A 23,601-nucleotide genomic window follows, 5' to 3' on the forward strand; every position below is an offset into this window, starting at 1 on the left:
AGCTCTGTCGCGGCCCCAACTTTGTTGCCTCATTCCGAGGGCATTAAAACAGGAGAAATGTTCTCTATCAATTTTTATTGGTTAATGTAACCATCAAATCTCTGTTTATTGCTTATGGCACATTTGCCTCGAGGATCGTATCGGATCGGTTAGGTCTATTTTACGACCCTTGTAGACCCTTGAGGTGAGGGAATGGCTGGGCCGTGGGCTAGTTTTGATGGCTTTTTATGGCACGTTTACGCGCAACGACAACGATCTGATTATTGATTTCGATGCAATCCAAAATCGCCTCTTTTATCGTTTTATGTGTCAACTTTTACAGTCTTCTTTCCATGGCTTCCTCCCCTCCCTATAATTGAATGAAATGGTTATGTTAACGTTCGGAGAGAAGTTCGTTAATATGTATGTAGACGATCACCCATCGCATGGTACTCAAACAGTAGTAGTTGTTTGCTCTTGGGGTGGGGTGGGGAGATCTCTGAGCATTTTGTTTATGGAGCGCTTTATGGATCGTTATTAGTCAGGGCTTAAGAAGTTAGTGGTCGCAGGGTGTCTTATTGGAAACTAATGAAAATGTAAGAATATGCATCATTGTTCATAATAGTTAAACTTAATAATTGTTGACAATGTGCAGGACTCAGTAATCAGTAATAAAAATGATTGGTGGCCATAGTATACTTAAATGAATATTTCCTTGGATGTAGGATATAAGCTTCCCCTTAGCAACGATCATGCAATCCGCAACTCAGTTTTAAAGAGAGCGCCAACATCAAGTTCAGTGTCAAACGGCATCAGTCGAACCAGTTGCATATCAACCGGTTGTCTTCCAACATGTTCGCTCTCAGCTCGAGCCGCAGACAACATTGCGTTCGGCTCTCTTCTCTCTCTCTTTGCGTACTCTTAAGCCCATTCAAATTGTAGTGTTGTGACTCCAACTACGGACAATGGAAACGAGTTCTTCTTTGTCCCCTAACATCCCTCCTGCTGCAGTGTCTCTTCTTTCCATCTTTTCCATCGACTTTTTGCATCCCTCGTTCCCCGACCTGCCCATGCTTTGTACCTTCTTTTTACAAGTTGTTTACCTTAAGACTAGCTGGCTAAGATGCTGGCTGTTTTAAAACACCATGTACCGTGTGCTTTCTAGTTTTGGAAGTCTATATTAAGTTATGTGCGATGTAAAAATTTTAAGATATTTATTTTCTACTACTACTACTACGACTTGTAGTTATAAAACCATAGCTGAAATATGATAAAAAGATAACCACCATATGATGGATTGATGTATTGAGATCCCCAGGGTACGAAAAGACTCTGACCTCGATGTTTGTAACATTTCTGTTTAGTTTTCTACAAGACGTTCTGTTCTCTCTACTTGATTATTTAGCTCTTGATTAGAGAGGAAAACAAAAAATGGAGAGGCATGGAGAGAGAGAGAGAGAGAGAGGGAACAAGAGACCAAAGAAGTTGCAGTTGCTCCGTTCCGATCTTGGAGCTTGGAGCAGACTCCTACACGAGGCTCGCCTCTTCGATCTCGCATATAAAATTTTTAGCCATTCTGCTCTTCCCCTGCTCTTTTTTCCATTTTTTGCAACCAGCAGGAAGTTCATTTTTCAGCTCAGTTCAATTTTGCACGTCATCTCCAGCGGTTTAAGCGGTTCAAGCGGATCTAACTAACCGCAGAACACAACAGCAACATTTTTCTGAATTCTGGGAACATTTTTTTTCTTTCGCGAGTGCTATAGTGGCTAAAATATATTCAAGCAAATCAAGCAATACAAGCAATTGAGCAATCTTAAACAATGAACTGTTTAGATTAGTGAAGTTTCTCTTTCAACTTAGTGGAGTTTTCCAAATAGTTTATACAAATCAGATCCAGCATGTATCGGTTGCAAAGACGCGCTGCTTTGATAGCCAAGCAAGGTACATATACAAATAATATACTTACATACATATGTACATACATATATGCAGGATATGCACGTATTGACCACGGAAAACTTGGGTAATCTTAATACCTTTGGTTTCGCTAAGGACTGAACGTCACAATCAAAATTAAATCGATTTGTTTTCTATTAGTGTCTTACAATTTTTGCTTCTTATTTTGTGTTGACAATACTCCTTCGCTTCGTTGGGTGACCCATCCCTTCTTTTACATCTTTTATTATTTATTTAAATTATTTAATAATTTAATTTACATTATAGACTGTGTGGTATTAAGGGACGAAGGAATGAAGGTATGAAATACTTGTATGAGATGTGATATGTTTATCCCAAATCGAGTTGAAAAAATTATAACGAAAAAACATATAATGCAATCAGTTAACAGAAACTGAAGCCCTTCTGCCTTATGCAGGACCCGACCATTGTGAAATGAAAGCTCTTGCAACTGGGTCATCTTCCTAGAAAAAAACATAATACCTACATAAGAAACAAAAATAAATAAATAAAACGAAACCCAAAACACGGAATGGCAATCATTTTACTTTTGATTATAAACAGAAGAGAGAGAGAGAGAGAGAGAGAGAGAGAAGGAGGAGATTATTTCTAGCCACTAATCGCTGCATACTTCGACCTAGAAAGGCCTTTCCATCCAGCTGGATGAGATCATCTTCTTTCTATTTCGTTTGGTTGGACAGCCATAAAAAGGGACAGCAGTGGAGGGATCCATACCTCCGCCAAAGTGAAAGAAAATCTTTGAGGTTTTCCTTTGTGAGAGGAGGGCGATGCACGATTCGACCAGCACATAATTTGAAGATTTAGAGAGTCGAGTCGACTTGAGTCAGTCAGTCAAGATCGCGTTTTGCATGCCAAATACTGGGCACAATTTGTCCTCGTCCAAAGGAAAGGCAAAAACCAAACAAAACCAAAACAAAATTCAATCCAAGTTCAAAGTCGTGCGCAGAGCTTCCCTCTCTTTCTCATTCTTTCTATCCATCTCTTCTCTTATTGGCAGAACTTCCCGCTCTACATCTTTCTCCAAAGAAGGTCATGGACAAATTTTAAGGTTCCTTCTGCCTCCCTCTTTCCCACCATCTGGGGTCCAGATGGGTTTTGCCCAATGACTGAACAGATTTATTATGGAAATCTATAACAAAATAAAACGAGGAGGGACGTTTGAGACGCTTCTTACGCGTCACAGCTTTTATACCCGGTACTCAGTAGTACATCTGTAGCTTAGTGGTTTTTTTCAAATATTACATTTTAAATTTGTTCTACATGTGTCATATATATCTACATCTCTTCTCAGGCCAACACGCTCTTTTAGCTAGCCCACTCCCCAAGAGCCAGACACTGCACGAATCGTAATGTGGAGTGAGAGAATGTGCATAAAATAAGCAAAGCTATTGGGTGGAGTATAATAATAATCTGACAGATATGGTCATTCCCTACTCAATTGAGCTTTTAGATTTCTCTTATCTTCAGATTTTCGACCTTTGTGTGGGCGGAAGAAGGCGGGGCATATTTTTGAAATACACTTGTTTCAATGTGATATCACAGCTGTGTTTAGGCAAAATTCGGTGGCTCTAGCTCGTAAAGTCTCTGAGAACTATCCGACGATAAAGACGGACATACAGACAGACAGATATAGACTCGGCTATTGATGCTGGTCAAGAATCAAGATCAACTATATGGGGTCGGAAACGTTTGCTTATCTGCGTTGCATACATCAACATTTGTGCACAAATACAATATACCCTATTTACTCTTCGATTACCGGCTATAAAAAGTTATTTGTCAGAAAAAAACCTCAAATCAATCAAAAACGAGAAGAGACGTTTTACAACTTTTATACCCGGTTAACAGTACCACATCTGTACCTTAGCGGTTTTTTGTGAAATTTTACATTTTTTCTTCATCTGGCATCTACATCTACAACACTTCACACGCCAACACGCTCCTTTAGCTCGCCCCCTTTCCTAGAGCCAAACACTGCAGAGTCCCGGCAGAGGCAGAGGAACGGCAAGGGCAGAGGCCGCACACTGCGCGAAGCTGAGTGTGAATGAGGGAATGTGCAAAAAAACAAATATAAGCTGCGGGACGGGGTGGGTTTAGCCGCTGCAAATTAATTTCTTCATTGTGGCTATAATAATGATCCAATCGGATTCAAATTTGGTGATCTGATAGATATGGTCATTCCCTACAGAATGGCGCTTTTAGATTTATATTATCTTCAAAATTGTAGGTTTGTGAAGCTATCGCCCTTTTGCGGGAACCGAAGGGGGCGGGGCTAATTTTTGAAATACACTGGTTTCAGTGTGAGCCTACAGCAGTCCGGAGTCTTGTGGCTTATAGTCTCTGAGAACTAGCCGACAAACAAGACGGACCGACGGACAGACAGACATGGTTCAATCGATTCGGCTATTGATGCTGATCAAGAATATATATACATTATGGGGTCGGAAACGCTTCCTTCTGTGCGTTACATACAACCGCTATTCGCACAAATACAATATACCCTATTTACTCTTCGAGTACCGGGTGTAAAAAGTTGGTTTGGTTCGAAGCGGAAAAATTGTGTCCGGTGGCGTAATCGATATCGTCAGGGTATTTAAAACTTCTTTCTTACTCTTTGCTTGCTTTGTGCAGGAGTCGGCTCGCCAGGTCTGCCTGTCTGTCTCACTGACTGACCAACTGTATTATTTCTTCACATTGGCTACCGACAATTCTAACCGTAAAACTACAAACTTGTACCCTAGCCTCCCAAGCCTCCTTCTATCCCGCTATCTTCCTATCCCACTCCACTTCAACTTTAACTCCAGCTCCGGGACCTTCTGCGTGTCTGTCATGGAGCCAGAGTCTGGTCGTCCCATTTAATGCATTTTCTTAAGACGACAACTAGTCGAGTCGGACACTTGACTGGACGTTGTGTCAGCTAAATTATTTCCACGGCTGGATTCGATTCTTCTTCTGCTTTTGCGTCTTCTCTTATCTTGCTTGTTGGGTGCTCTTTTATAGCCAACATGCACGCATCAGTCAGTCTAGGCTCTCCCGCTGCAGCTTCCTGTATTTTTATGACATCTGCAGACCAACTAGCTAAGTATCTGGCAATACCAGTCTAATCAGCAACGCCAGAGCGGGAAAAGAACAAAGAAGGAAAGCTTTTACCGTAGTACTCTAACGATGCTTCTGAACTTTACTCGACACCACCTACCTCCCAGCAGTTGTTTTCCCTTTCTGGCAATGCAATGCAATGCTGTGTGCGTCCCGGAAATTCCGGGCCAACTTAAAGAGAACTTAAAATACATGTATGAAAGAGTACAAAAAGAGACAGAGGTGAGCTTTCAATGGACGCATGCGTGACTGCCCAATGTCTCGCCTCTGCTTCTTGTCTAAAAAGTCTTCCTCATCTGCATTTCATGGTTGGGCTGGTCTTTGCTTCTCTCTCGTCTCCTCTTTTTTAACTACTTCTCCTTCTGTTGCAGCTAATCAAATATAACGACTCTTGATTTTCTTTCTAGTCTAGATAAAGATTTGTATTGCCGATTTTGATACCTTGTAGCACACGGACGGGGTGGGTTTAGCCACTGCAATTTTATTTCTTCATTATGGTTATAGTAATAATCTAATCTTATTCAAATTCTGTGATAGAAATAGTCATTTCCTAGGGAAGATTGGATGTACCTTCATAGTTGTGGATACAGCAGGTTTTCGCATTTGTAGGGGCGGAAGGGGGCAGGGATCATTTTTTAAATACACTGGTTTCAGTGTGAGGAGTATACATCAGTCTGGAGCCAAAATTTGGTGGCTCTAGCTCTTAAATTCTCTGAGAACTAGCCGACAAACAAGACGGACAGACGGACTGACAGACAGACATGGCCCTATCGACTCGGCTATTGATGCTGATCAAGAATATATATACTTTATCGGGTCGAAAACGTTTTTCTTCTGTGCGTCACAAACATCCGTTATTCCCCACAAATACAATATACCCTATTTACTCTTCGAGTACCGCGTATAAAAATCCTAATTTACTCTAGTTGCCATTTGTCCTCGCTGTTTTCTAGTACTGCAGGGAGGTACCATTACATATGAATTCACTGACTGAGTACTGGGTATAATAGCGTCTCATAACGTTCTTCCTCGTTTTTTTGTGAATAGGTGCACTAATGCGGCGTCGTTTAGGATAATGCACATTAAAATTCATGGATGAGATTACATATCTTTAATATATGATCACAAAGGTGGCACTTCGTATGATAACAAATCACAATGCAATTAAGATGATACAAAGAAGCGAACGAGAAAAAAGCAGCTACCCCATTTGCTTCTCAATAAATTCTTAAAAAAAACGCACGACTGCCACTATAATTTTTAGGTCACCATAACGTCTTAATCACAAAGAACTATTATTGCTATAGTTTCGAGTTGGTAAGTATTAAGTATAGAATGGATTCTGACATCTCAATCAATTTTACTTCTTATCAGTTGGTTACTTAAGCTTGAACATTCGAAGTGTTGGTTATTTCAAACCAACTCTAGATCATACCATCCAAATGACCTTAACAAACCCCCCACCAAGCTGAGCTTCCCCCAGTGAAACTGCTCGCAAGTTTTTTGAAACAAATCGCCCAAACATTTTCACAACATGCCCGAGTCTCATTTAATGAGATTTCTTGGGGGCTCCAGACTGGACCAGACCAGAGATGGGAAAGCAGATGCTGCAGATAAACGCTGTGGGAGAAGCTGAAGATGAGGCTCGGTAGCCAAGGAGAATCTCGGCGAGCGCCTCCCCACTTGTAATTATTAACTTAAGGCATTTTCATTTATTATTTGTTATTTAATGTTGCCAGTCTCCAAGACTTTCCTGGGAATCGTCGTTGTCGTCGTAGTCTTTTGCCCTATGCTGCGGGGCCAAGCTCACTTTTTTGACATTTGATGTACATATTTATGTGGTCTGGTCTGGTCTTCTCCCCGCTTTTATTTCTGCTGCTCTGCACTCGCTCTGAGCGATTTGTCGGAAACTGTCTCCCCTATGTGTTGCGCCTGGAATTCGTTATTATATTTTGATTGAGTGATTTATTTGAAATAGTTGTTCTGTCAAACAGGTATAATTAAATGGGCATAATAATGGCAAACAAAAAGTACAGCTTGAAAGGAACAACTAAGTGCCTGAAAACAAGGACTGGATGGAGATTAAAGATGTTTATAAATCAATATATGTTTGTACATACAAATGTACATTCCTATCTAACTACGTATCTTTATTCGTAAAATTGCAGGTATGTACATATGTACATATCGAATTGAGTTTAAAAATCGTCGAATTTCGTTTGAAAGCTTACCTAACCTCAGACTTTCATAATCTTCCACCATTCACAGATCCTTTGCCCCATCTACGGCGGCACTCTCTAACTCCATGGCATACACCTGTCCAACATTCCATTTCCAAGTGTGTGTTCCTTTTCTTTTTATTTTTTCTTTCTCCGACTTTCGGGATACAGATAAATACAGATATGATTTCTTTGTTTACACACAGAACAAAAATAAGTCATCAGAGTGGTCGAATGTGCTATAAATATATGAATTTTTCTTGAGGTTATCCCTGCACAGCACCATCACCCTATAACTCCTTCTCTCCCAGTATCGACCTCTCTTAAATTCTTTCTTTCTGACGTTTCTTTTTCCCTGATGGTTTTTTCTTACCTCTAACGATTGTTGTTTTTATACCCGGTACTCGAAGAGTAAATAGGGTTTATTGTTTTTGTGGTAAAAGAAACGCTTTAAAGTTAATATACATGCATACATTTATTCTTTATCAGCATCAAGAGCCGAGTCTATCAGATCCCCGAATCAAGATCGGCTCAGATCATTATTATAAGCAGAACGAAGAAATTCCTTTACAGTGGCTTTCCCTACCCCATCCAGAAACACTGCATATCCTTGCTCAATCAGATGTAGAACAAATTTAAAATGTAAAATGTCAAATTCGAAGAAAAAAAAACCAATAAGGTAGAGATATCTGACTGAGTACCGGGTATAAAAGTTGTGACGCTTAAGAAGCGTCTCACACGGTCCTACTCGTTTCTTTTAGATTTGCTTCCGGCGACATAAAACTGCATTTTTTTTTTTACTTCTCCTGCTCCCGTGAGCTCCCGCTTCCACCCATCCTCCCCCAACACACCTTCGGCTCCTTCTTCCCATACTCCCATTCTCCCATAGGGGAGTAAAATGGAGAGAACTACTCAAAGCAGCTGCCCATTGGCGTTTACTCTGCTTGGAAAATGCTCCTCCAGCAAGCGTTCAGCTGCAACTTGAACTTCTGCTGCTTCTTTATTTGCCTCTTCCTCTTCTACGCCTTCTTCTGCTTCATACTCTTGTGCAGTTGTTGCAGCATTCGGCTCTCTGCCTCTTGCCCCCTTCCTTGATTGCATCCACCATACTGACTCGGCCAGCCAGTTCCTCTGTAAGATTTCAAGTTTTGTTCTTAAAGAAGTTCGTCTACAGGATGGCCATGTGCCCATAATTGTGAGGCACACGACCGATGAGTGTGCGGGAGAGAGATGGGACGACGAGAGAGGTCCAAGTTCAACCCACCCACATTTTATTGTTATCGCTAACAATGGGCCAGGCGGAGGCGGACGTATGTACATAGAAAGAGGCAGTGGCCAGGGAGCTGGCCACAGCTGCCGTATTCTTTTGAAATGCTCTACCGCATTGCTAATATAAATTTCAAATTTCGGAATTGCTGGAAATGGAAGATCGTTGGGGAACGGACACGACGGATTTCGGATCGATCAGTGTTGATACCTGTAAGTGATAATGTGTCCAGAACTATGTAGACTGTTGCGAGTCCATATTATATTTATTATTATTCTAGCATCCATATTTCCCCCATTGCGCTTCTCTCAGCATATCTTTCATATCCTCGCTCTTGTCACACCTACTGAACATCGCAGTCCAAATGCCCGAACCTTGCCTATGATAGGGCATTAAGAAAAAAGCAAATACAACTTCAAACGAATAAGAACGAGAGTTGAAGAAGTACAGCAGCACCAGCAACAGCAGCAGAAAAAACTCTACCAAATGCCAGAGGCTAGAAGAATGCATGGATGGACGACGACGCTGCTGCTTCATGCCCGCACTGCGATGCTGCCTGCTCCCCTTGCCAGGAAACAGAGTGAAAAAGCAGTCAGTGCATTGAACCGCCGCCCCAACACGCGTCCACATTGCGATTCCAAACTGGAAAAGCTCTTTCCTCTGTCGGAACGAAGCGAACGTGTAGCGTATTCTGTTCTAAACTTGGCTGAAGCCGGTTGCCTGAGTGGTGTGCTGACTGGCTCGGAGGGGGGAGAGATCGACTTTCGCACGATCATCGCGCAAGCCAAAGTCTGCCAACTCAAGGTGAGGAGTCATTTTTAGAGAGCTCTTTCACAGCGGCTGCATCATGTGTTATCAGCGGGAATGCCTCACCTTGCTTAAATACGCTTCGGCAGGCAAGCATTGGGTTGAGTCAGCAATCGATTATAAGCATAAAAGGAAGTAATGTTGCAGAAAATGCAAAAGAGAGAAAGAGAGAGACAGCGAGAGAGTGAACGCCATAGCCAGAGCAAACAGAAGAGAATGAAATAGGAGGGAGTACGAGTTGAGGGTACCGGACTGCAAGCGGAGACGGCGACGTCGACAAACGATAGCAACGACGGTGATGGCGACTGAACCGCGTCTCTGTCTGTCTGCTTTGTTGGCTAGGTTTGGCTATTTTTTATGATTATAAAATTGAAAAACGAAGCTCCGCGGTAGAGCTTAAGCCCCCCTTGACCACAGTCACGCCCTCGCTCTTTCTAGAGTGAGACAGAGATAGTGACCGAGACCGATCTCTCTTATTATTGCTTGTTGCGCTTTGGTCGGAGGCCTGGACAGCGACGGCTCTCTGTCTTGGGGTCTGTATCTTGGCGTGTGTGTAATTATCCAAGGACGCCGCTGAGTATGGAAACGACCTTGAGTGCAGCTACACACACTGCGAAAAGGGGACTACCCGAGTATGTGGATGTGAATGATTGGGCGTGATTTTTTCCCCGATATTCTCTTTGGTCTTAGTGAGACTAAGACTAAGAGTCCACTGCAACCCATTTGTTACACATGGACAAAAGAATAGAACAGACATTAAAGCTGGGTTTGCCCGACAATTTTTCAGCATCACAAAAGTCCAAGAGCAGATCTCGACTGAACGAAACTAACGCCCACTGCCAAAACAAGAATAGAGACTAACTACCTTCAGGGGCCGAATCTCGAGGAAGGATCCTATGTTGGATATGTGATATATTTATACCCGGTACTCAAAGAGTAAATAGAGTATATTGTATTTGTGCGAATAACGGTTGTATGTAACGCACAGAAGGAAGCGTTTCCGACCCCATAAAGTATATATATTCTTGTTCAGCATCAATAGCCGAGTCGATAGAGCCATGTCTGTCTGTCCGTCTGTCCGTCTTGTTTGTCGGCTCGTTCTCAGAGACTATAAGAGCTAGCAAATTTGGCTCCGGACTGCTGTATGCTCACACTGAAACCAGTGTATTTCAAAAATTAACGCCACGCCCCATTCCGCCCCCGCAAAAGGGCGAAAACCCCCCAAATCTACAGTTTTAAAGATAAAAGAAAACTAAAAACGCCATTCCGTAGGAAATGGCCATATCTATCAGATCACCAAATTGGGATCCGATCGGATCATTATTATAGCCACAATGGAGAAATTAATTTCCAGTGGCTATACCCACCCTGTCCCGCAGCTTTTGTTGCTCTTTTTACATTCTCTCATTCACACTCTGCTTCTGCTTCACTCGGCCCCTGCCTCTGCCCTTCTGGCGATGACTCTTCCTACTTTTAAACCACCCTGTCCCGCAGCTTATATACGCTTTTTTTTTTGTTTGAGGGCGCTGCCTCTGCCTCTACCGCAAGTCAGCAGTATGTGGGTCTAGGGAAGGGCGGCGAGCGTGTTGGTGTGAGAAGTGTTGTAGATGTAGATGACTTTGTAGCATTAAGCTACGGACAGAAGCTTGTTGCTATGGTACATACATGTGATATGTGAATACGATAGAGAAAGAGGAAAAAAAAATGCATTTAATAGGTGAATATCGAAATTGAAAAGTTGAAGAGATTAAATTGATTCCGACTCGGCCGAACAGCAGCACTTGGCTTTTTATTTCGAGATTTTTATTCATCATTCACCATCAAAGATACGTATAAGAAATTTTCATAGATGGCGCCACTAGCGGTCATTATTTCACAGAATGTGCATGGAAAAAGTACCAATTTTATTGCTGTTTTAAATATCTCATAAATTGGAAAATACGATTAACTGATCCAATATTTTTGATGCATTTTATTTAGTAGGCTTTTTACTTTGTGTTCTGTAATGTGAACGGTATCTAGTGGTTGGCGATGTCTTCTACATCTAGGTGTAGTCCTGAGTGCCGGGTATAAAAGTTGCGACGCGTAAGAAGCGTCTCACACGTCCCTTCTCGTTTTATATTGGGCTGCGGAACATGTATGTGCATATGTATGTACATAAATACTTATGTACATACATAAGTCGTTCAGAAATTGTAATGGTTTGAAGTATGGCTTTGTGGATAATGACTTTTATTATTCATTAAAGTTGTACGATTAAATGGGGATTCAGAATTTGAAGCAGTGGCGGTAATGGCATATCGCATCAGAAAACCTTTGAACCTGCTGCGGTAGCTCAACTAGCAGACGTGTCAGATTCCTCAGATTCCTGACTCATAGTATGTATGTATGTATGTATGTACATAGATAAGGACTAAGTTTAATTTGAATCAGAATGGTAATTGCTAAAGAATTTTCAGATTTTAATGAAGGCTATTGATGTCGTTGATCGATGTACATATGTGTGCAGTAATCCTATCGATAAGTGTCCGAACTTTCTAATATTAAATAGAACTGACAGTCACGATCTTAATTGACAAAGGCAGTCCTGTTTTTGATGATTTCAAATTTAATTTATTATTATCATAATCGATTACCCGATATCAAGAAATGAACAATAAAACGAAGATGAGGATAAATCAGGTTTCGTTCGAGCTCCCTCGCTCACTTGATGTGACTCTCTCTCACTCTGTCCTCTCTTGGCTATTATCATCCCATCCCATAACATCCTATCCATCTGCTGCCTAGACATTCCCCTCTAATCAGCCAGAGAGCAAAAATTATTTGCCATCACGCGCTGCTTCAAACGCGGCAAAACCGCAGCCAGCCCAAACGACTGGAGCCTTTTCTTAGGTAGCTGCTGCTGCTGCTGCTGTTGGTGTTGGTGTTGCTCTTGCCTGGCATGCCACCAGGCTATCCATCCACCATTAGGCCATAATCATCATCACACACGCTGCCCAGGCTGCCTGCCTGCTTCTGCCCCCTGCGGCAACCCACTTTCTGGCAGAGGAGTGCCAAATGCCTTTTGTCTATGGATGGTGGCGAGAGATGATGGGTGAGGGTGATGTAGAGTGGAAGATGGATATGTAGAAAGAGAAGCAAGGGGAAGGAAACTATTTGTAAGTATATGTTTCGGTTTCATTGTTGCATTTCTTTTTTTGCGTTTATGAAATTAATGAGCAGCTTTGGCCAGCCCAGCCTCCCTCCCCTCTTCCCACTGCGAATCCGGCTTCATTCCACGCTAAACTCTAGATTGGAGGCCAACAAAGAGAAAAAGCCGAGGAAACGGTTGCATAATGTTTGCTTCTTTTTTTCTGCTGTTGCTTGCTCTTTTATTGACCCGCATATTTCGGCTCTTAGCCATGCGCAATTCGGCTAACCCTGAGGCGCAGCCTCAACTCTACTCCTCCCTCCACTCTCCTACTCCTATTGACATCTCCAGGGTCTGCCCATAGCTCCCGATCCTATAACTCAACTTCCTCTCACAAATTCCATTTGCCGGCCTGAGTGCGGGCTAGCTATTTCCATACCCTTTCAGAAGAGCGGGACCATCTGGTTGCACCGCATTGCATTGGGTATATGTATTTATATGTATGTACTTACATATGTACATATGTGTATAAAGAGCATCGGCATCTAAACATGGCCTCTCTTTATTCTTTCTTTGCATTCGTACTCGAACAATATGTACTGTAATTGTGGTGGGAGCAGACCCTATAGGAGCTAGAGCCACCAAATTATGCATCCAGTCTGATGGACGCTCACACTGAAACCAATGCATTTCAAAAATTAAATCCGACACCGCAAAAGGTCGAAAACCTACACTTTTGAAGATACAAAAAAACTACAAACGCCATTCCGTAGGGAATGACCATATCTATCAGATCAACTGATAGGGATCAGAATGGATCACTATTATAGCCAGAATGAAGAAATTCATTTGCAGTGGCTACTTCTTCCACAAGCATTGCTAGTGCTTGTTTTTTTTGCTCATTCCCTCTGCCTGATGCAGTGTGTTTCTCTGGGGGAGGGTTCAGAGCTGAAAGGGTGTGTAGAAATAGACGTAAATTACACGGTAACATACATATGTATGTATATACTATGTACATATATGTATGACACCAAGGATAATATATATAAATATATAAATAAAAATAAATAAATATGACTGAGTACCGGGTATAAACGTTGTGACGCGTACGAAGCGTCTCACAAAAGTCCCCTCTCGTTTTTCTTTATTTTCAGGTACGTACCGGCGATTGAAGTTGTATTCCATATTTCACTTAACAAATATTTTTGGAGCTGGTGTTAGGAGTTTCGGTTGGGTATTGTTTTCCCTATTTGAACCTTAGACAACTCTGGAGCACAGCAAAGGAATATTTTTTTAAAGATTCATAAAGCTGGGTGCCTCTGGCGCCAGAAGCTCACAAACAAATGTCCAAAAAGCCATTCTAATAAGGAACCATCACAGCTCAACTTACAAAATAATCATAAAATCCAGCATCAGTCTAAGCCCAGGCCCAAGATCGTTAATAACTGACAATCAATCAGAAGTTTCTTTTGCCATTTCCACTCAAATCGTATTTTTCCGATAGTGCCAATTCTCACCCGTAGATGGCGCCTGCGATATTTTTTCTTTATGATCAACCATTAACCTTTCTGCGCAGAAAAGGTTTACTGTCGTACCTCCTCCATGAGGGTGGACTTGGACTTGGAGCCCGAGGTGTCTCTACCATTGTATGTAGGAATATCCACGTATATACATACATACATACATATCTACATACATAGATACATATGTATGTATGTATTTATTTACATACATATGTACGTCTGTACATACGAGTGCATATGGTTGCTGTGGGCTTCGATATAATTATCGAAATTAAGTTCTTTCATGTTCGGCCTGGACTTCACCTAGTAACCTCCGTAAAACAATTTGAATCGACATAAAAACTGACATTTGAATCACATGTGGAGGAGATCCCCACGGTGGAGTAGTCTCCGTTTTTGGTGCAGTCTCAGCAGCTTCAGCCGCTCGAACAGTGGCAGTTCCGCTTTCCCACTGCTGCAAGTTGGCTGCTGTCAAATTTCAGTGGATGTTTGAGATTGGTGGGCGTGAGGGCCCACACAGACGCCTGAACAAATTAAAAGACCTGGTCTTAAGCCAATAAATTGCATTAGCCAAATGTGGTTAAGACAATTTTAGAAACTTGTTAATAAGCAGTTGCACTCACACAAGCACCCAAATAATGTGTCAAGACGGCATTGACATTGCCAATAAGTTTTCTGTGATGGATTTTGCACCAATTGCTTTATAATTATGAAACTTACTGTTTCATATATTTGTGTATTTATGTCTGCAATGTACTTACTTACGAGTATATCGACTGTTTGGGATTTCCCCTCTTGAAGCCACAATTTCCCACATTTGTTGGCTTAGGCGTGTTTTGTTTTCTCTTCCATTTACATTTTTTTAATGGATTTTCAGCTGCGCTTCAGTGACCACCAAGAGACCACAACCCAAGCCCGAAGCAAAACCTAAGCCCGAAAACCCAACCCCAAGCATCCCCTTTTTGGTCCATATGCTAATTCTCTTTCAGAGAGAAAAGATTAGTGTGACAGCCGAGCCGCGATTTGTTGAAAAATTATGGACAGTAGTCGATTGCCGAAGGCAAATATCAATAAATCCAACTGTGGGAAGCAGGAAGCCTCTTTCCACCCACACCCACCTCCACTCTGGCTACTACCACTCCCTCTCTCCACTCCCACTCTCAGCATACATACATTCATACATATGTACATAACGATGTGCAAGACACACTGCATTAGAAAGTCAATGATTACGTCCAGTACAGTATATACAAAACAGATTAACTATGTGGCGGAAAAATGAAAAATTTTAATTTTAACAATAACTAGGATATTATCGAGGACGTCACAACTTTTATACCCAGTACGCAGTAGTACATCTGTACCTAAGCGCTCTTTTAGCTCGCCCTCCTCCCCTAGGGCAACACACTGCACGAAGCAGAATGTGGAATGAGAGAATGTGCGAATAATAAAAAAGCTGCTGAAGGGGAGGGCTAGCCACTGCAAATTAATGTCGTCATTCTGGCTATAATAATGATCCAATTATATCCTTATTCAGTAATCTGATAGATATGAATAGATCTCTACGGAGTTGCGCTTTTACTTTTTTCTTATCTTTACAGCTGTTTCTGTGAGAGATATTCGCTCTTTGTGCGGGCAGAAGGGGTCCAAATTTTGAAATAAACTTGTAACAGTGTGATATCACATGAGTCTTGAGGAAACACTAAGATAAACGGGAGAGAAGGTATAAAACCCAGATTCGAGCTTCCTTTTCAGTGAAATAAAAATGCACAGATAAAATTAATATATTCCTACATATGTTTTCTTGTTAATCAACAATACAATTCCCACCATATGGATGACCCCTTCAAAGTCTTATACCTAAAGCTGATTCGCAGCGGGATTTCGATGTTATTTTGAGCAACACTTCAATTTAAAGCAGCATCTTTGCCCCTCTTGCGATAGTATGCTTATTTATTACACTAATAATTCATTTGATTAACTTTCAGCCGAAAGACAGGGACAAGAAACACAGGAGGCTAAACGCCCCATTAGCCTTTCTAAACCGTGGCCAGCCTACATACTCCTCTCGCTTGCACCCGTTTAAGCCCGAAAACAAAAACAAAACAAAAACGAATTGGCTGGACTTGGTAGTCGGCGCTTTCGACACTGTGTGTTTATTTATAGTTTCGAAACTGCAGGTTTATTTATAATGAACCTTTATTGATTTGATGTTCCACTTTAATTTGGCGACACTTCAACTGTACTTTTTGTTTTTTTTATGTAAGTAAAATAAAAATATGTAATGTGTACTTCGTTATAGTTACATACATATGTATTTGTATCTCAAAAATGTTCCGAAATGCTGGGAGATGTAAATCTATCTCCCGCGTGTATTATAAACATATAATTTTGATCTGAGAGTGAGTAAGTATTTCTTAGCGTTGCAAACATTTGCGGAGCATCATAATACCCTCTCTGCCCTCTGCGAATATCGGAGCAATAGTATATCAGATGGTAGCGGCACGGGGTTGACGGGTAAGAGACACACGCTGACTACTGTGCTGGCGGAAGAGGAGAGCGGCTTCGGCCTGCTGCAGGCAGGAAAGGAAAGCTTTTTTGCTAGCTGTCTTTGGTCTTCGGTTTTAGTATTTTATTGAGCCATTATTAAGTTATAAACACGTTGCTTTTAATACAAATACAAGTGCACATGCACATAAATTGTGTTCGAGTGTGTTTTGTGGGGAAGTGGAGAAGCCAAGTGAAAGGTTTCCAACAAGGACTTTGCGGCTGTTGCCTTTTTTGCAGTTTCTTGGAAAAGCCAGCCACAAACTGTGATAAATAAATATTAGACCATGTTTAGTATTCTCTCTGCTCTGCTCTTTCCTTCTTCCTCTCCCTCTCTCTAACTGTATCTCTGGTGGGCGCAACTATTGTTGATGCTGGATCTTTCTTAATGGTCCATTCCAAATTGAGCTGTGTCAAGTGGGCGGGTGGCCACGCTTTGTGGGTGTGGCTGCCGTTGTTGCAGTGAGACTCGGATTTGCAGTTTTACTGGTGGGATTTACCATAGGCACATCAAAATGGAAACAATGACGAGAGAGGACTTTTTGGTAAAGGGCAATCCATTCGCTCTACATGTGAATAGAATAGCGGGGCGAAATTTGTAAATACACTTTTAACAGTTTGATATCAAATGAGTCTTCACACAAAATTTGGTAACTCTAGCTCTTATAGTCTCTGATATTCAGGCGCGAATCAAGACGGACGGACAGACGGACAGACAGACATAGACTCGTCTATTGATGCTGATCAAGAATAATACATACTTTATGGATTCGGAAACGGTTTCTTCTGTGCGTTACGCACATTGCTCCGACCACAGAACCAATATACCCTACTTACTCTTCGAGTATACTCGAAGGGGCACAAATATTTGGCCCACTGAATTAAAGAACTATAATTGTCCGTTAGCTGCAGGATAAACAACGCAAATTTATCACGAGAGAAACAGACAGTAAGCGCAACACACACACAAAAAAAGGTTGAGAAGTGAAATCGAAAAGTGCTCTGGGGAGGGGGAACAGGGTGCCTGGGTTAGTCTATAAATTACAGTTGCTAGTTAATTCTCTTCCTCTCCTTCTCACTCTCTCCCACACTCTTTGTGTTCATAATTTTCGCTCTCTCACGCCAAAAGGATGAGATGGTAACAGCGGGCTGCAGCAGCGGCGTGAGTTCCGCTCGTTATCGCTCTGACAATCGGCGGGGCAACTGGAGCCCAGAGCTTCTCAAACTAGGCTTATTCGGTGGCTTGTGCCCTAGCAGACTGGGGCATTCTGATTATGTCGGGGAGAACGTAGCTCCCGCAACAGCCATATATATCTAAATTGTTCGCAATTGTTCGTCTTTTTTTCGACGTTTTTACGCTCTTTTTCGATTGTTTTGATAAGCAATCTGCTCTAAATTCTTTTTGCCCCGACATTCTGTTGTTCTTGTTTTTTTCTAGCGCTTCCTTCGTTGATGCTTTGCGCTTGGGTAATTTATAGCTACGGATTTTTTATAAGTTCATGATATAATGTGTCTTGCTGCGAGGGTGGCCAGAGAAGTTTCGTCTTGGCTTGAGAAGTTACTAACTGCATCAATAATATAACTTGCGAGAGTTTTCATATTCTAAACTTAGAATCTAAAGAATGCTTTAGATAGGGTGTCTCCGCATATCTATAGTCTCTGAATTCGACACCTATCGTTTAAATACTTGCAAGCAATTGCAAGATGAGGGCCCTCACGGCATCGAGTGAGAAAAGAAAATACACCTTGAAAGTGCAAAAATATGTATTTACTTATGTATGTATGTACATACATATATTTAACCATATCTCCCCTCATCTCATTACTTGTCAATCTCACTGCGGCAATTGAAAGTTGAAGCTGCTGACTGCAGTGCTTATCAGCTTCCATTTAAACTCGCATTTAGGCCCATTGTACAATCTCCAAGCAGTCCTGAGAAAGAGATTTAGGCTCCTTGTCACGATGCTGCTCTTTTTGCTGTTCTCTCCTTGGCCTGGTCCGATCCGATCCTCTCCTCTCCTTTCCCTACTACGCTTTCTGTTAAAGCGCGGTGCCTCTTTTATCGTTGGCGTTCATCTGCCTCATTTATCATCATCGAAAATGTGAAGCGTGTTGAGAGTTTGGTTTCGTTTCGTTTCGGGTCTGCTTTTTGTTTGGACAGAGGCCAGACTATGGCTGTGACCCACATTCCCCCCGGAACCCCGCTCGACAAACCCGCTCCTTACTCTTCGATTTGGACTTCCTTGTGAGCTTTCTGTGTTGCTGTCTGTCGCTTTTCCGTTGATAAATATATGTTACACTTTTTTACAGTTATTGCCGAACCGCATGTGGTTTTGGCATTTCTCTTTGCTCATTGGCCTCTCTCTCTCTCTCACTCTCGATCTGCCCCTCTCTCTTGGTAACACTCTTTCGAAGAGGGAGTGCTGGCTGCTGCACTCTTCCTTTCGAAAAGTGCATTTGTTGCCCATTAATCGTTGTTTTTTTCTAATTAAATTGCGGTCATGTGGGTGTCTTGTTGTTGCTCTGTTGGCTGTCCGGGGTAATTATTCTACAAGCAGAATTATTGAAACGAAATTGAACTTTTACTTTACATACATACATACGTACATACCCACCCCCACACTCGTAAGCGAAAGATATATCCCGCTGACTTTTGACAGCAAAAATGATTCTCTTTCCGTCGCTGTTTCCATAAGTGGGCCAATTAGAGAGAGTGATAATTGCGCGAGATCGCTTATGTGGTCTCTATATGCTCTCTACTCGGTTTTTGACGCGTCGATTATTTCATCTTTGAAGGCAGATGGACTCGTCCCAAAATCCATTCCTCAACTTTTATTTTTATTTTTTATATATGTATAATGTACAGCCATTTGGAGAGAACCTCGTCCGTATTTCCATATTCCTCGGTGACACTTTCCCATGACCAAAACCATTTGATGGCCTCCTAAATCGCAGTCACGCTCTGAACCAATAAGAGGCAACCAAAAAATAAGCAGACTGCTCTAACAAACGCGGAGGAACCTCACCGAGAGAGTCGGAGCTCTTTGCAAATCCCTATTCCATTTCATCCCAGAGTTACAGTCACGACTTCCACAGACACAGAGTCAAGGTAATTTCCAGTTACATTTTTGCACTACCAACAAAGTGTGTTTTTCTCTCTGTCCATCTGTCCGGGTTTCTCATCACGTGTGCATATTTATTAGGACATCTAATTGTGTTTTCTATTTCCACAGCACTAAGGCACGAAGAGTCGTCGCAGTTTACCCAATGGTTTTCCCACACACAAAAATCTTTTACGGGTGGAAAATTGTGATGTGTTTTCCACTTCTACGCATTGTAAATAACTTTACATGCGTGTATCAACCGCACCCATTCTCTTTGACAAATCCTTGATACAAAATAGAACCTTGCAATTCTTGACCCTTTTTAAGAACCAATTTCTCTTCCCTTATGTGGTGAGGTGAGATCCCAGCAGTACATTTTCGATGAAAAGAGACCCCATCTGGATAAAGGGCAATCCTACCCGCTACTTGACAGCTTCTGGACGATTTTGTCCAAGATATAACACGACTCGGAGCAGACACCAAAAGAGTACGGTGAGGCATTGAACGAAAAGGAACTAGAAAACTGTTCTTGGCGGACTCTTCGCCAATGCGTCACCCTATGTTAACTTAAAGTGCACACACTTACACCTTCTCCTATGCACACGCAAGCGAGAAAAGCCTACATATTTTACACAAGCACTAACAGATCTTCATCTGTGCTTGACGCATTTGACGCATCTGCTCCGCCTGGGAGGATCCTCCTCCTTGCTCAATGAACTAAAAGTGCTGCTGCGCCTGCTATTGCGAACAGGGTGAGGCCTGGGCGAGGGAGAGGGCGACAGGGACGCAGGTCGCCTCAAATTACGGTTGATTGGGCCATTTGCGGAGCAAGTACAAACAAACCTCTCGGAACACTTGACGGACTTCCTGAGCCCGTTTCCTGCACCTGCAGAGAACCAACCAGAGAGGAGAGCTCCGCTCGTCTCTTCATCACTTCCTCCCCTTTTCAGTCTACTCTCATTTCGCTTATGACAAAAAGAGAGCAGAAGGAGCTTATTTTTTCGGCAAACATTATTATTTAGTCTTTACTCATATTTTGGCCGCTGCTGTTGTGACAGTCAAGTGTCTCCGGCTTGGCTCTCTTCTCTTTCGCTCTCTCTTTAGCTCAAGCGTCGTCTCCACTTAAGTGTACATCATGTTCCACTGTCGCTGGTTGATGTTGCCTGCCTTCTCCTTACGTGATTTATGAAGCCAAACCTTTAAAGTGTTGTATTTTCCTCATGTAAAAGTTTGTAAAGTTTGTACCCTTTCCAAACAGTTTTATAGCCCTAAACTAAAGAGGTTTTAAGTCCTGTACATTGAACAATTAGTTCAACAATACCTTTCATAGATTTCATAAATTCTTGATGCTCCATTTAGGCGTTGGCTTTACTATGTCTGTATGCTATGTATATGTATGTATATACTAATTCTGCGAACTCTGCTTAATTTTCATATGAATAAATAATCGTATCTTAGCGGAAAGGGTATCTGACGCCTCCATACTTCGGTCCATACTTTATTTTTATGCAGTATTCTCTCTTTTCCTTTTTGGTTGGCCATTTATCATGAGGCTTGTTGCAGTTTCGTTGTTGCTGTTGTGCCCTACCTACTTGTCCGCACTTCGTTGAGAACTTTTTACCTTTTACCCGTGCGCTAATTGTGCCTGCTGCAGGGGTGTTGGCTCATATCATAAATCTTCAAACACTTTCACATTCATTCAGTGCCTCATTTTCTCATACTCTCTCATTCTTTTCTCTCATCCCGTACTGTCCCATCAATCCATCCTTGTGCGCTCGCAGAGGCACGCACTCCCTGTCCTTTTCCTACGACAAACTCATTAGCTCGACGCGCCGCACTTAAAGTGTTTTTACCATCCTGTTGGTGTGGAATGCTCTGTGGGGGGCCCAAGAGGCAGAGGCCAGGTAGAATTTGGGGGAAACATACATTCATACATTTTGAATATGCGATATTTTTCGTTGTTTTCCGCATGACACACCACCCACCCACACGGGGAGCGTTGGATCTAAAGCCAGAGCCAAAGTGGAAGTGTTTCGGCTTGTTCCGGGTGTCCCCTGTGAGCAACAGTTGCCAACAGTTGTGGTCATGACACCGCCTGGCCTGCCAAGTGAAAGCAGGTTAAATGCAAACAAATTGTATGCCCAGGAGGGGGGCAAGGAGATCCAATTCGGAGCTTGCTTCAAATTGCTTTACACAACAAAGTTCCAGACTATTGTTTCTTTTTTTTTTCGTCTCGTTATGTTGTGTATTACCGGCTCTTTGATTTGATTACGCTTGATAACAATAATTATGCCAAAATGATGCTAAATGAGTTATGGTAAGAAAACACATATACACAAGGGATAAGGGGAATTTTTAAGGCCGAGGTATGGATCGTTTCCTGGCTGCGGATGTTGGAGCTTACGGATGTTTTTGTGCAAAATTCTAACATAGCCTTCAAGACGTTGAAAGTTTGGACTCACTCGGATGACTGGGTTCTCCTCACTTTCCTTCCTTTCTCTTCTATGCTCATTCCACCATCCACTTCGATCAGTTTACTCATTTAACAACTAACGGTTGCTTATCCACGAGCTCCCTCTTTAGTCTATGCAAATGCATCGTTGTGGAATATAGATTATTTTTGCGCACGCGTTAAGCCGATTTCCGCCTTGAGTCGTCCCACACTCGGCTGTGGGCATCAATCAAGCTTTGATTTTCTCATGTCAAATATTGCTAAACATAAATTCAAATAAAAAAAAATCTACTCGAAGATGATCAACTTTCTAGCAAGGCAACAAGATTGCCATTCAAATGAACTCGAACGTGATTTAAGCGATCCCCAAATGATCAAACGATCGTTGTATATATATCGTTGGAAATCTTATTCTGTACCCAACAAGAGTTCGAAGGTGTCTCTCTCTCTCTCTCGCCATACGAGCATCTGTATATATATATATATATATGTATGTATCTGGCTCTTCTGGCTTCATCTCTGCCTTTTTCCAGTGAGTTATCGCCGCGACACAATCACTTGTCATAAACATTAATTGAGCGTGAAAATCGCCAGAAAGTAATCATAATAAAGATGGATCGCCTTCAAACGCAATGCGATCGCTTGCATGAAATGGAAGAGAGCGAGTGGAAGTTTAGCAGTGGGTAAGCGTCCCGCTCCGAAGGGGGAGGCAGAGGTAGGGGCCTTTGGCACCCCGTTAAAAAAGCGAAATTGGGTCAGAATGTTGTCTGGTCTGGTCTGCTCTGCTCCATTCGTCTCTTGGCCAGCATCTCTTTCATCCTGTTGCTTTTTACTTTCAATTGTGACCTGCTTCGATCCAGCGATCGATCGATGCCTACTTCTTGATCATAATCGATGTTGCCAAAAAAATATATGTATATATGTACAATGTACGAGTATAGATGTATACTCCTTGAACTGGGTCACAATTTCTCTGCCATTAGTTTATTTCCTCCTTCAACTCGTATCCCTCTGAATCTTTCTGTTGGTGATGTCTATTTTTGAGTATTTCCTTTTAGAGAGTAGCTTCGACTTCGCCCACTCTCGGCCACATGTTGCATATGAAATGTATGCAAATCAGAGATGAAGAAGCTGAAGACAGACGGAGACCGAGACGGAGCTGCCAATAAGCCAAGCATAAATTACATTACTGAGATCCTTTCTGCCAGACATTTGCATATAACCTGACTGCGACTCTAACTTTGATTCCAGCTCCAACTGCAGCTCAGATTCGAACTCCATCTTCCAGTTCCTCTACGAAATGTCTTCATCTGGAGGTCGGTCTTCTCCACCGTCCCCTCCCCTTTTCTGTCTGACACAATTAGAGTCGCTTTTCTGCATTTTATGAAACAATTCAAAATTTTCTCAGGCTTCCGCTGAGAGAGCCAGCGGGTGATCTGGGGGTTCTGTGGCCATTAGGGGAGAAGTGCTCTCATTAGCAGAGACAGACACAAGGTATTT

The 23,601-nt window shown here is 42.1% G+C and overlaps 1 protein-coding gene and 1 long non-coding RNA gene across 5 annotated transcripts in view; both read left to right on the plus strand.

Moving 5' to 3' along the window:
- LOC117580345 overlaps positions 1-23,601 on the plus strand; it is a 100,960-nt gene that overhangs the window by 38,408 nt on the left and 38,951 nt on the right. The window lies entirely within an intron of this gene.
- Positions 1,575-20,898, plus strand: LOC117580348. Its single transcript, XR_004573561.1, has 3 exons — positions 1,575-1,920; positions 8,700-8,702; positions 20,888-20,898. It is a non-coding gene; the product is annotated as an uncharacterized LOC117580348 (long non-coding RNA).

Source organism: Drosophila guanche, unplaced genomic scaffold (genome assembly GCF_900245975.1).
Source record: "Drosophila guanche unplaced genomic scaffold, DGUA_6, whole genome shotgun sequence".
Taxonomy (NCBI): Eukaryota; Metazoa; Arthropoda; class Insecta; order Diptera; family Drosophilidae; genus Drosophila; species Drosophila guanche.